General features: G+C 29.3%; 1 long non-coding RNA gene across 1 annotated transcript; it reads left to right on the top strand.

Moving 5' to 3' along the window:
* The first annotated feature begins 7,559 nt into the window (after nt 1-7,559).
* LOC126680037 (uncharacterized) lies at nt 7,560-8,604 on the top strand. Its single transcript, XR_007641037.2, has 3 exons — nt 7,560-7,689; nt 7,768-7,845; nt 7,961-8,604. It is a non-coding gene; the product is annotated as an uncharacterized LOC126680037 (long non-coding RNA).
* The last annotated feature ends 3,623 nt before the right edge of the window (nt 8,605-12,227 follow it).

Genomic DNA, 12,227 nt, shown 5'->3' on the forward strand with positions numbered 1-12,227 from the left:
ACCCTGGTTCGACTCCGGAGCACGAGTAGTCGAAGAGTCTAAAATAAATCATACGTTAAAATCGCTCCAACCCCTAACTCTAAGAATACTAGACACCACGTAGGACTAGCATAAATAATAAACCAGATAGAATCACAGAGAAACATAATTTCAAATAAATTATAATGTCATAAATAATTCAAGACTATTGAGTTCACACCTTAAATCCAATTCAAAATATTATTAAAATACTATTTAAATGATAATTAAAATCCATTTCTCAAATAGTGGGTTAGCCGAATTTTTCAAAACTACCAAACTAAACCCACATGTCGGTGACCCAAGTCCAAACCGACACAACTGATATACCAGAATTATAAACCACAGTTTATAATTATAATATTAAATAAAATATTAATTAATATCAAAATAGAACTCAATAGCTTGAAACCCAAGTAATTATAACTATCGGAAAAATATCTCAAATAATTAAACAATAAAATAATTATTAATTTAATTTTTAAATATTCAAATATTACTTATAGGTCTTAAAAATAATATAACTAATTGGCAAACTTTCATATTAAAATAAAATTCTCAATTCTCATTTAATATAGTCAAAATAAATGATTAAATCTAAAATCATTTAATTATAATAAGATTAATATTAAATCTAGCTTTAAAATATTAATGCTCAATGTAATTTCAAATTATAAATAATAGTATTATTTAAATCGCTTATTAATAAGTCGAAATCAAATTCGTAAATAAAAATCAATTTAAAACAGTTAAAATATAAGCTTAGGAATCAAAAGATTTAAGACACAAAATTTCAGTGACTAAGACCACCATTTAGCCAAAACAAATCATAATCAACCAATAGAAACAGGACACACCATTGTCTTCTTCAATTGTTCATACATATGAACCCAACACAACAGAGAGAATGATTTCTCAAGAAACCGAAACAAAGCTTCAAGTTAACAATTTCCAATTCAATACTATCGCCTTAATGAATCAAAAAAACACACAATCCATAATTTAGAACCAACACAAGCAACACAAGATTTGATCTCAACATTCAAGAACAATTCAAGAACGTCACAGAAACTCATCGTACATGGAACGATGATCAAAGAAAACGAACGATGAAATCAAACTCATTGAAAGCTTAAACAACAACAATCCTAAGAGGTTATAATCAAAATCATAGCCAAGAACAAAGGAATGAATTCGGCAGTAACATTCTAAAACATACTCAGTTAAGAACAAACTCAATACGGTGAGACGGCGGCGATTAAAACAAGATAATCTACGTACCGTTGGCGAATGAAAAGTGTAGAAACGTAGAGGAACAGTCTACTATCACGGGGAACAAACGAAACTGATTTCGATCTCTAAACGGCTGCCAAACGAATTGAAATTCGAAGAGGTCGATTTAGAATCAAAACAGAAATTATCCAGAAAACGGTAAAGCGGCGGCAGACAATACGGGAAATATAACGTACTGTTTTACGAAACGAAAATTGAGATTTGTAGATACGTGAGTCTTCTTCGACCAGGACGAAACGAAACTGAATTTGCATCTGAAATGGTCACGTACGGATCAAAATACGGAGAGGTCGATTTTAAAGCAAAACTGAAATATATGTTCAAAATCTTACCGATGAACACCCAAGTTTGATTGATGATTGCGGGAAGGATTCTCAGCGAAATTGAGTAAGGAAGGAGATTAGGGTTTGTATGAAGTGTGGTAGTAAATTAGGGTTTAAAAACGGCTTAAATAGTGAAGGGATCGTGCTAAAAATAGGGAGCAAACATGAGTCCCGGTTCAGCAAGGCTGGTCTCGAACGAGACCAGCCAATTTAAACTAAGGTCTCGTTCGAGACCTTAGTTCTCGAACGAGCCCTTTCAGAAATTAGGAAGGTCTCGTTCGAGAATGAAGGTTTCGAACGAGACCTTAACCTAAAACGTTCTAATCATTTTTTTTAATTATTAAATAACAACAACTCAACCAATTCCAAACCCAATCAACCAAATTTAAATCGAACTCCCCGACGAATTTCAATTACGTAAATGGCTCAAGATATTATCGAAACTCAAAATAAATTCCAAAATTTTACGGGATATTACACTTATAACACCAAAATATTTAATCATTTCAATTTTTAATAAATTCAAATCATCACAATTAATAATTTTATTATAAATCTATCCTAATTTGATAATTTTATTACAAATTATTTTTTTTGAATTAATTTAATTATGCCAATACTTAATTTCATTATAATATTCATTTGTTTTTTATATTTATTTTAAACTTCAACTAAGTTATTTTTTACTTTAACCACCGTAAGATAAAAAATTTAAGATGAAGTTTTACTATGTTTTTTTTAATAATTGGGTATAAAATTTAAATTTGTAATTTCAAAAAATGAATTTTCCTAATTGAAGAGTTATATAAATAACAGTTTTGATTATGTAATATTATATATTTGATGAAGATAAATTATCTTGGCTTTAGAAATTATGTAGCATATCAGCCTTTCGTTTTCAGTATAGAAAAAAAATAAGAATAGAAGCTTAAATTCTAATATTACATTCTACCACTAAAATATTGTTGTAACATTGATACCTATTATTGAATCTTTGATACCAATTGTCGTGACTGGTTTGTGACCGGATTGGTATGCACAGCGGAATTGAAACCATTCGTTAGATATTTAATTATGGATTTGATCAACAAACAATAATATAGCAAAATAATAAATAACACAAGAGATTTACATGGTTCTGCATTAAAGCGTACATCCACGGATGAAACAATCGAGCCATCCACTAATCATCAAAAAGAAGTACAGAATTGGTGGAGAATCACCTCACCAAACTGAGATCTTTTGTTTCCATAACTAACTTGGATGATGCCTAAATTTAGCCTTCCTATCATATTCAGGTGGAGTGATGCTCAAATTTGAGCCATTTAATTGCCATAAAGATCTGGAGTGGTGCCCAAGTTGCTTTCTTTCTATAATAAGCTTGAGTGGAGTCCAAGTTCCTTGTCTGTTGTCCAAGAATATAATCTTGAGTAATTTCTAGGTGTAATCGAGTGTATAATGCCTAAGAGTGCTCACAAAGACTTCCGGAACCTTTCGGAATAGCCAAAATGCAACTTTTTCATGTCTAGGCCGGTTTTGGACCGGCCTAGAGGTCATGGTCCGGCTACGGGCCGGCCAAGGAGCTGTATGTACTTATTCCACCGACTTTGGGAAATTTGATCATTGGTTCGCATAAGTTCCGTCTTGGAGAACGATTCTGAGACGGTTTGATTCCGAATTTGGATCCGGTTCCTTCATGAAAGTTGTAGGTCTATCTCTTATCTTTTCATGAGATGTTTAATCACATCATTTGGATATTTCTAACTCCAGATATGATCCGAATACGGAATTATGTCCGAATTTTCAGCTTTTCGATCCAAACTTTCAGAATTTAGCGGCCACTTTACTTCCATTTAGACTTGATTCTCCATTATTGTTCTTGTTGGACTTGATAGAATCAATCCGGCTTGACTTTCATTTTATATATGCTATGTTTATTCAATTAGACTCCAAAAATGTTTAGTATATACATTTTAAATTAAAAACTACAAAAGGTAAAAGTGAGTATAAAGTTCTCTATTTTACGCAATAAAAGACTAAAATATGCAGTACAAAATGATATGAAATTGATTTAAAATAGAAACTTATCATACAACTCCACTATCAACTCAGTTGTAGTCAGAAAACCAATCGAAATTGGCACACATGTGATATGAACAACCTGAATCTGCATAAACTTCATATCAAAAAATATTATGCTGTAATTTTAGCATAAACTAGTTCTCTGAGCTGGTTCACCTATAATTGCTAGCACACATTCCTCATCCGATTATCTCCAAACAAAGTGATTTATGAGTGATCCAATAGTGACGTCGTTCCAAATTACAAACATTGTAATACATCTTGTGTCTGAAATTGCTAATTAATCAAAACAAAATCTCTTTTAAAGTGTCATGATTTTATCAAAATCTGACTATGCCCAAACGAACTCTTCATTCAACAAACTTTTAAAAGCAATTTTTAAATTCAAATCACTAATAGAATTTCATTAGAGTATAAAGAGATTACCCTAATTATTCATCTTACAATGACTCTATAAAATCCTCAAATAGTGTGTTTAAAAAAGTCATACATTTCTTCTTTGTAGTTTAACGTGACATATGCATCTCCATCATAAAAATCTCCTAAAAAAATTTAATACCCAAGTCTGTCTTCAATTTGAATCAACGACTTTCGACACTTCAAATTTGGTGGCTTCTCTATCTCCAAAACATCTTCTTTGTGTCAAGTAATTTCACTTTCGAATTGTGAAATCCTCCAAATAATATTTATGCGATATAATCACAATCCATATTAAATCTGAAAACCAAATTGGCTCTGATACCAATTGTTGTAACATTGATACCGATTATTGAATTCTTGATACCAATTGTCGTGACCGGTTTGTGACCGGATTGGTATGCGCAGCGGAATCGAAATCATTCAGTAGATATTTAATTATGTATTTGATCAACAAACAATATTATAGCAAAATAATAAATAACACAAGAAATTTATGTGGTTCTGCATTAAAGCGTACATTCACGGGTGAAAAAATCGAGCCATTTATTAATCGGTATCAATGTTACAACAAATATCCTAGGAGATAATAAACATTCCATATCAATGAATTAATCTAACACATTTCAACATTCATGTACAATAATTAGCAAATAATATTGGACTACATTCTTTCTCAAAATATTGGACTACATTCTAGATATTTGTATTTGAAAAAAAAAACTTTCTAGATCAGCGTTATGTATAATAAATCTCGACAGGTATCAATCAGTAGTAATTATATTTGTAAATCTACTTGAGGACTCAAAAAAAAAATCTTCTTGAGAATTTAAGGTTCGATGTTAATTTTAAAATAAAATATATATGCTATTTGTTTCAAGTTGATAGGTAGTTTAACAAACATAAGAACTAACTACTAATTAAATGTAGCTAACTAAATTTAGTTACTTTGTAAAAAATAGGATATAATTATATATCTACAATTTGAAATAAGATAAGTGAGAACATATAATGTCTATTAACCTGGGATAAAAAAGCAAAAATAATATTTTTTGCTGATAAATAAAATAATATTTATTAATTTAGGATGAATGGAGTATAAACTAAAGTATATTAAAGTAATATGTAATCAATGGGCAAAAGGTAAAATAATATGATTTTTACAACTAAACTAAGCACATATTGATTGTGATGTGAGTGAGTGGTCCTTATGGTTTGTTTGCATTGCCATGACGGTCCCTCTTCTCCTCACCTTCTTGTTTTAGTGTTAAAAACCAATCTCATAATATTCAACCAAAATTGCAATTTTACAGTCTGGATTTTCATATTATCCTACCCCACCCACACATGCAATTATATCTACATACAAATACTTAATTCCTTTCATACTAGTATTCTTACAATTGTTCAAAGTATAGTGAAAGAGATTGATTTTTGATATGTATGATTTGTCATCAAAATTTAACATATTTCGGACCATTTGTTCAAGTTATGACTATTATCTATCAAATTCATATTTTTTTATTAAACTGCTAATAAAATAATTATTATATTAAAAATTAATATTTCAATCATTAAGCTTAATTTTGTTTCTGATTAATTAGTGCCCAAGAACATATTTTCTTTTTCATGTGGAAAGAATGAAGTACATTTTACCTCTCTTTTAAGAAATGGAGGAAAAAGGAAAATACAACAAAATAAAGATTAAAAGATTTTGTGTATATCTCAAAGACAATAAAATCAGAGGCCATTTCTTTTGCAATTTTTTTTGAAACAATTTCTTTTGCAATTAAAATGATATTCAAACGATTTCTTTTCATGCTAGGATTTTGTGCAGAAACAAAAAAGCAGAAAGTTTACTTTTTTTTTTTAACGATAGCAGAAAGTATACTTGTTCATGGACTTAGTATGGGCGAGTTCGAATAGAACTTGGACGGAGTTGATAGTTTTAAATGCAAGTTTCAGACTGCTCCGGATCCATTCCGAGCCTAATTTTTATTATCCAAACATAGCCCTTAAATTAAATTTATTCGGACGCGAACCGAATTTAGGCGGTCCTATATTAAAACTGAGTAATTGTATAAGTCTAAATCCACTTATAGAAAATAGACTCAATGCGAATTTGGACTCGAAGCAAACTTCATGTAAAAATTTACTGTCAACATCCAGTCCAAAACTGGCCGGATCTGAGAGGTATCTGACCCGATGATTAAGTATAGTATAAACTTATTAGATAACGATGACACTGCTATTTTTTTTTTGGTAAGCCCATCCGGTTTCCAAGGCTTCGCCCTGACTAATCCGGATCCGACCCGCGTCGCGCACCTGGCATGGGAGGTGAGTCTGCCAGTGAGAATTTTCTGCATTCACAAGGACTCGAACCCGAGACCTTGCTTAAACGATAACAAGCCGCTTACCACTTGTACCAACTTCCAGTGGTGATGACACTGCTATTTTAACACTTATTTTTGAGTTATTTTATAGAAATTATTTTTAAACTTTTTTTTTCAAAAATAACATTTAAAATATTTATTTATAGAATACGTTATTTTAACAATCTATCAAAAAGCTATCAAACAATTTGCAAGTTTGTTTTGGGCATTTCTTTTTATAAGCGCAAAAGGTTCAAAATCAAGTTCACAGTAGTGGATATTAAACCTTCATAGCGACAATTTTTTTGTCTTATATTAGTTTATTCATAAAGTTCTATTCTATTCTAATTTAGTTATTAAACTTCAAAATTACAAGCAATGATATTTTTTTAATAATTTTTAAGTTAAATTGAAATATGTAGCAACTGTATTTTACGTCGTCATAAAGCAACATAATTTTCCTTCATCAAAATCAAAAGAAAAAACAAAAGTTATATAGTGACTATGGTTTAATATTCGTTATTAATATAAGAGAAACAACGATGAGCTAAAATTCAGTTTCTACATAGATTAAATTTGATCTGAAGTCCTGTTTGTAATTTTAAAATTTAATATCTAAATTGAATCAAAACCAAAATTTTATAACTGCCAAAATTGAATATGCTCCTCTCATTTACTAGGTAACTAAATACTCCATACGTCCCACAAAAATAGACAAAGTTGAGTTTACATAATATAATATCCCGTATTTTTTTATTATTTTTTTTAAAAAATTATTTTTATTTTTGTATTTCCGTCGAACTTTCGTTAATAAATTAAGTCGTTTGTTGATTAGGTCGTGGTTCGATTCGTGTTCGATTTGAGTTGAGTCGGTTTGCCCCATGATTTATTATTTAGCCCATGATTTGTTATTTGGCTCATGATTGTTATTTGGCCTATGCATTTTAAGTTTTGGCCATGCATCAGCGTGTTACAGTTTCAATTTGTAACAATTTCTGCTTCCATATACAATAGTACGCATTCTTGTTTTCTTAGTATTTAAAACCGTTTTAAAAACCCTAAAAACATCTCTTCATTCACATCTAATCCTAGCCGTCACTTCACTCTCTCTCTGAAAAATTCACTTCACTCTCCAATTCTCTGAAAAATTCCACTCTTTCGATCCCTCCCATTGCTGCAATTCAGTAAGTTTTCTGGTTGAATTTCAGCTTTTATTTAATAGCGTAACGTTTCGTTTCTTGACTCGTTCTCATTCGTTTTAGCACCGAATCGAGTTCCGTTGGTTTGCCGCCGTAGTTAACTCAGTCCTCTTCGATCTCAAAGTTTCGGAATTGAAATCGGTACGTTAAATTCTCCGTTATAATCGCCGCACTGTTCATCGTTTGAGTTTATAATTTCAGTTTTAGTTTAATAATGACTCTTCCGTATTTTTTGATCCGTTCTCTTTCGTTTTAGCACCGAATCGAGATCCGTTTGTTTGCTGACGTAGCTAACTCAGTCCTCTTCGATTCTACGCTTGAATTCGTTATTCGGTACGTTATTCTCTCCGTACTAAGCGCCGTAGTTTCACCGTTTTTGAATGTCATTGGATGTGTTGCTTGTGGTTGTGGTTGTTTACTGCCGATTCTTATTGCCTTTACTGATATAATTCTGGTTGTATTGATGACTTTGATCTCACGTTTTCTATTGTTCTTGTTCATGTCATGAAACCTTTGATTCATTTTCAGGGTTTAAATGATATTTAATGGAGATGGTTTTGTGTTTGTGAGCGCAAATTTTCTTGAGTGTTAGAGTTTTTGCTGCTCCAGATTTTAACAATAAGTTCTTTAATAAGGGCTCCTAGCTTGATGATGACTTAATTGTGCATATATGAAAAATCTCAAATTCAGTTAACATTAATTGTTTAGGTTGGGTAATGACGTGTCTTCATGAAAATATGGTACCAGGCTTGTTACGAAAGTTTAGATCTTCTTTTCTTTAATTTTGGAAAACATGAGTGAGGGAAGCTGATTAATTTTGTATTGATCCATAGTTGGCTTGCTGGTTTGGTAATTAAAGAATATGGGCTTGTTTGTTTAAATTGGATTTGGGCCAATGTTGGGCCATTAATTTTAAATTTCTTTTGAATTGATTGGATTTATCAAAGGTTGATTTAATTTTATATATCAATTTGAAACCAGACTTCGATTATTATTTTGAATTTTAAATTACGTATTGTTAACATTATTTTTCTAAAAATATATATAATAATAATATAAGTATCGATTATAATTTAAATTATTTTTTATTAATATTATATTTTCAATAATATATATTATAATCTTTTAAACGAATAATTACTTGGATAATTGTCAATTTTAAATTATTGGCTTGCTGTGTCAATTTGGTTAATTTACGTTTTAACTTTTAAATTATTTTCTTAACTTATTTTAATTAAATATTTATTTGTGAATATTGGTTATTTGCGTTTAAAGCTATTGAGTTCCGTTTTAATTATGAATTATCATTTTATTTTTTTTGGAAATTATAAACTATAGTTTATATTTTGATAAATTGGTTGGGTAGGGTTAGACATTGGTCGCCCGACATGTGAGAAGAAATTGAGCGACGTGATGACTCAGTTGACTCACTACGTTGGAATTACTAAATTGGATATAATATTTTTATTTATTTTTATTTGAGTTTACGCTTCCGGATTATATTTTAAAGCGAGAACTCAATTGGCTTGATTTGTTGTTGACTTTACAATTATTTAAATTTTGGGTTCTACTGTGTTTATCAGTGCCTTGATTTAATATATGTGCTATTTTTATGCGGTGTCTAGTATTCCTTAGAGTTAGAATTAATTTTTAACTCTAAATTTATATTTTTTTAAACTCGTCAACTGTTAATGCTCCCGAGTCATTACAGGTTAGATGCTGGCGAGGAGTTCGTGTGGTTTAGGGTAAAACAATGATAATAATACTAGCACTCCTCGCCAGTATTATTATTATTATTGTGCTAGTAATAATACTAGTATTATTATTACTGCGGTCGAACTTTATTTAAGCTCTTAAACCGCAGTAGTGCTAGTATTATTATTATTGTTTTACTTTATTGTTTCGCCAGTTGGTCTAGTTGCCTATTATTTCAACTTTGACATGTTATACTTTGTATTTTAGAATATTTATATTATTGGCATGCTGTTGGAGTCTCGGGTTTGAACCGAGCATTAAATTAGACTAGTGTCGCATTACGTGCTGTGCACGTGGCTCGTAACGTAACTCGCCAACGAACATATTAGTAAATTTATTATAATTATATCAATTTTTTATTTATATTTAATATTAAATTAGTTAAAATTTTTTGTAAAAGTATATATAATATATTCGGTTATAAAATTCTTTTCCATACTGAATTTATTCTTCTTTTGGTTTTATAATAACCATAATTAAATAATTAACTTAATTTTATTACTAATATCTTTAAAAATAATAAGATAGAAATTTAAATAATAATATATTGACCAAATACAGTATTTTAATTTTATAGTTCAATCAAACTAAAAGATAGGTATTTTACATACTAAAAATCAAATTGAAGATAATTTAGCTACCTATTCTAATTAAGATTTTAATTATAATAGTGATTAATTAAATAACTAATTAGTTAATGACTATAAAACCTTTATTTAGTAGTAAACTGAAAATGATTATTCAGTAAATTTGTATGTCCTCCCCCATCCGTGCTTTTATATATAGTATAGATATATGTTGTTTATATAATTCTAATAATTAATTACTCTCTCCATCCCATTTCAAAAATCTCATTTGCTTTTACACAAAGATTAAGAAAACATATATTCTCTCAGTTTTTTAATTGTCCATTTAACAAAATATATTTGTCTCTAATTAATTGTTCATTACAAGTTTCAATGTGAATTTAACTAATATCTTCCAAATTTATCCCTTTTGACTGTATGTGTCAATTTACAGTGCATTTATTAAATAACAGGATTATATTTATATTTATTCTTATAATTTAAGACAAAACACCCACTATCTTAATATGTACAATTTTATTTAAATGAATAACTAAATAAAAACGGAGGGAGTATTATTTTTGTCTTTTCATATTTTTTCATGTTTTACTCTTATTAATGATAGTGAAATTTTTTATAGAGTTCTTTTAAGATGACTAAAATAAGAATAAAAAGGGAAGTTCAATGAAAAATATTCTAAAAAGTAAAATAAAATATTCTAAATGGAACGTTCAAAAGTAGAATATAAGACTTATTAAATGGGACGAAAAGAGTATTACTTAATCACTAATACTTTATTCATTATAATTTTTAATAAAAAAATTATTATAGATAAATAAAATTGATTAGATGGGCAAATAAATAAAAATACTAATTTTACAATTAATGATATTTAAAGAGCATTTAATTTAATCATTTGTCATTACTGTTATGATAAAATTCAACATTTCATACAATAATGGGAACAACTAAAATTAGCATGAAAAAGTAAAATATTATAGTTAGCATTAACAAAGAAACCATTGTTTTCAAAAATAAAAATAAAAAATGCAAACAGTAAAGGTTATAGGAATTGCTCAGTCGTGCAGGCTGAATTATGGGGCGCGCCAGATGGCATAGAAATTGCTTGGAGTAAAGGTTATAGGAATGTCTCGAGAGACAGTAAATTAGATGCATATACTTTTACAAGGGATGGTCACAGAATACATATTAATGCAAACAGTAATCTTCTAAATGCCATTAGAAGCCTCTTAGCGAGAGATTGGCAAGTCTGTATTCGTCACTCACAGAGAAGGGAACCGCTGCGCGGATTAGATGGCGAGCTATGGTTTTTGCCACGACATAGAACTAGTGATTCATAATAAGTTGGTGCAAGGTGTTTCAGCCACTCTGTTGGAAGACAATGTGGGTGTCTCCTTACCCCGTATATTTAGAACTACCAATTAGTTCTTGACTTTGGCCAATCCTTCTAAAATTATAAATTTTAAATTTCAGTTGTATTTTTTTTTTCAAATAAAAATAAAAATAAATTAAATATAACTTTTAAAAAAAGTGGAATATTTTGCAATAATTAAGCCTTATTTTTTATACACTAACAGAGAACACTTTTTTCCCAGCATTCTATTTTTTTCTATTATAAAATCAAATTTAAAATTTTACTTGAAAAGCACCAAACTATTTGCCACTTGTTTTTGTATTGACTCGCATATATAGGCTATAGCTATTGATAAATTCATTTATGTATCAATATAATACTTATGAATACAATAGATTGATTAATCCTCTAAAAAAAAGAATACAATAGATTGATTAATCCTCTAAAAAAAAGAATACAATAGATTGATTAAGAATTGTATCCTTAATTATTAAAAATATAAATGAAGTTAACATAAATGATCATAAAAAACTATGCACAAAATAAAACATTTTTAATTTGCTCTTGATGTTGCCACTTAAAGGCATCATTTCCACGTTTTTTTTAAACTTTTCATAAAAATACACCAATTTTTTTTTTCCAAATTCATACACGGGCTGACGTGACACTCATTCATTGGTGCAATTTGCTGAGGTATAAATCTTTTTTAATCAATAAATGAGGGACACGCCAGCACCGTGTATGAATTTGGAAAATAAATGAAAGTTGGTGTATTTTTATAAGAAGTTTTAAAGAACGTGATTAAATTGAAAAAATGTGTAAAGTTG

This window comes from Mercurialis annua, linkage group LG1-X (assembly GCF_937616625.2).
Source record: "Mercurialis annua linkage group LG1-X, ddMerAnnu1.2, whole genome shotgun sequence".
NCBI lineage: Eukaryota > Viridiplantae > Streptophyta > Magnoliopsida > Malpighiales > Euphorbiaceae > Mercurialis > Mercurialis annua.